The sequence below is a fragment of the Brassica napus genome, unplaced genomic scaffold (genome assembly GCF_020379485.1).
Source record: "Brassica napus cultivar Da-Ae unplaced genomic scaffold, Da-Ae ScsIHWf_2838;HRSCAF=3618, whole genome shotgun sequence".
Taxonomy (NCBI): Eukaryota; Viridiplantae; Streptophyta; class Magnoliopsida; order Brassicales; family Brassicaceae; genus Brassica; species Brassica napus.
The window spans coordinates 60,328-63,232 of NW_026016100.1; the positions used below are offsets into that span (position 1 = coordinate 60,328).

The 2,905-nt window shown below is 31.5% G+C and overlaps 1 pseudogene; it reads left to right on the forward strand.

Annotated features, from left to right (window-relative positions):
• Positions 1 to 1,149: 1,149 nt before the first annotated feature.
• Positions 1,150 to 1,799, forward strand: LOC125602401 (annotated as a pseudogene).
• Positions 1,800 to 2,905: the final 1,106 nt, after the last annotated feature.

Sequence of the window (2,905 nt, forward strand, 5' to 3'; positions counted from 1 at the left end):
TTTATGTTGGTGATTTGTGCTGCTGTGATTGTGGAGCAATCAGATGCTAAACAAAAATATTTAATTATTGACAAATGCCGTCTTTTTAATCTTCCCCCGGGATGTCAGATTCCTCATGGACCTCCTGTCCCTGCCAACAAATACCGTCGTGGTTGCTCTGCAATTTTTCGGTGCCGAGGCGGGACATAAATCTCACTGGATTTCTTTTTGATTGATCCTTCTTTTATATGATATCTTTTTGTTTTTAATATTAATACATATATATATATATATATATAACAAATAACTGATATACATATTTTTATAAATACATTGTTGCATATGAGAACTTCTGATCATTTATAAATTAATTTTCCAAATTCAGTCACAAGATCATATATCTTTTGAAATTGATCGGTGCCGAGGCGGGGCATAAATCTAACAGGATTTCTTTTTCATTGATCCTTCTTTTATATGAGATATTTTTGCTTTTAATATTAATACATGTAAATATACATATAACAAATAACTGATATACATATTTTTATAGATACATTGTTGTATATGAAAACTTCAGTTTATTTATAAATTAATTTTCCAAATTCAGTCACAAGATCATATATCTTTTGAAACCTTTTATGGACAGCGTCCTGAACCCCTATCACACATACACACACACATATATAAGTATCTGATTATATTGAAGGGTAATCAAAACTCATTTTTTTTATAAATTGAAATATTTGTATGCCTATCAAATTAAAGCACCAAATGTCAACTCTTTTTTTTTTTCTCTAAAACCAACAAAATACTAATATTCCAAGAGTAAACTGCAGTGTCACAAACTTATCTAGGAACACTGTTGTATCTGATGACATCAAACCGAGCTTTATCTTACGGATCATACTCTATTGGTTTTGTCCTACCTCAAGTTTCTCAAGGGTCGTTATGAAGAGATGGCTTAGAGTCTCTTTTAAAAAAAAAATTTGGTCCATGATTAGGAACAAATATCCCAAACTTCTCTGGATTGGTCTATCTAACTCTAAACAAAATCATTGTTCTTTAATTTTTTTTTCTTGGTTCATATGGAGTTTCAAATATCAATCATTATGTCATTTTTGTTCGTTTTTAACCAGCTTTTGCATTTTGTAAACTCTTTTGTAGGGATGCAAACCAATGGATCGAATGGAACTCATGAATGTTCTACCTCAGCTAATCCATGCTCATCCTACCAACCGAGCCCTCGTTGCACCGACAACCCAAGCCCTTCATCTTAGTCATTCCCTAGTCCTACAAACCCATTTGGTGATGCTAACTCACTTATCCCCTGGCTCAGAAACCTCTCTTCAAACTCACCTTCCAAGCTTCCTTTCTTCCATGGGAACTCTATAAGCGCTCCCGTGACTCCACCACTGGCTCGAAGCCCTACTTATGATCAAGTAATCATCCCTGACTCTGGATGGCTCTCTGGAATGCAAACCCCACAGAGCGGACCGTCTTCTCCTACTTTCAGCTTAGTTTCGAGAAACCCTTTTTTTGACAAAGAGGCTTTTAAAATGGGAGATTGTAATTCACCAATGTGGACTCCTGGACAAAGCCGAAACTGCTTTCCAGCTTTTCCTGCTGGTGTTGATCAAAACTCTGATGTACCAATGGCTGATGGAATGGCGGCAGAGTTTGCGTTTGGAATGGTGAAGCCTTGGGAAGGAGAAAGGATACATGGAGAGTTCGTTTCAGATGATTTAGAACTTACACTTGGAAATTCAAGAACCAGATGATGGTTTCGAAGAAGTATCAATGTCGTTTGTTATCTATTAACTTTCTTATCAAATTAATTCATCTCTTACTTTCATTTCCATCTTTTGTCTGTTTTTTTATTCAGTGTGATGATTAAAAGTGACTGAGAGAAAAAGAAACATTTTGAATTTTTTTTTCTTGTGGTCTTTTGACTGAAGTTGTAGTTCAAATTTATTTCATCTCTCCCTGTTTTTAATTATTTGTCGAAAGTCGATTTGGGATTGGTAATCTCCTGTATATTAATCATGGAGCATTGGGTTAAATGACAACCTCGAAGAGCATGCTTAGTGTCAAGCTGAAAGCGCTTCTTAGCCTTTTTTTTAATTGGACTAACCTTACTAGGATTATTAAAAAAGTAACATTAAATGGATCAATCAATACTTATTATATATCATTAAATTCAAATATGGAAAGAAATAACCATTTAATTTGTTTTCTTTGATGTTTGGTTATTTAATGTATTAAAAAGAAAAATATGATTATATTTTTGGAAAGGAATACTAGAAAAGAAAGATGAAGCCAGAGAGATTTCGGTAAATTGTATACATATTTGTAAATTAATTATATATAATGTTACATAATAATTTGAATAAAATTTGGTTGAATAACCCTATTTCTCTTTTTCTCCGCATTGCCGACAGGGAATGATTTCGATTCTTTCAATTGAAGATATGAAAGAGAAGGTTTTGTTTTTAGTTCAACCAATTTAAATTCGTTTTATGCTTAACATAGATTTTAAAAATCTATAAAATATGCCGAATAAGATTAAAATTATATTACATTTTTATATTCGTAAAATGAATTATGATGAGGTAAACGAAAAAAGCAAACTCAAAATTTTTTAAGAAAATTACCACCATTAAATTACTAAAATAAAAACAACAAAAACATTATTTAATATTCCGTGTCATGTCTATACTTTATTAAATTCAAACCATGTTCTTATATGTAGAGAAAAAAATAAATTCCAAATACATAATTGATTTTAAATTGCAAACCTATCATTATAAATAATATATTTGTTATCACTTAGTACTATTATTATAGTGGAATATTCGTATTAAAATATATATTATTATTTTTTTAAGCCAAATTGGACTTTATAACCATTTTGAACGCGTGTTACGTT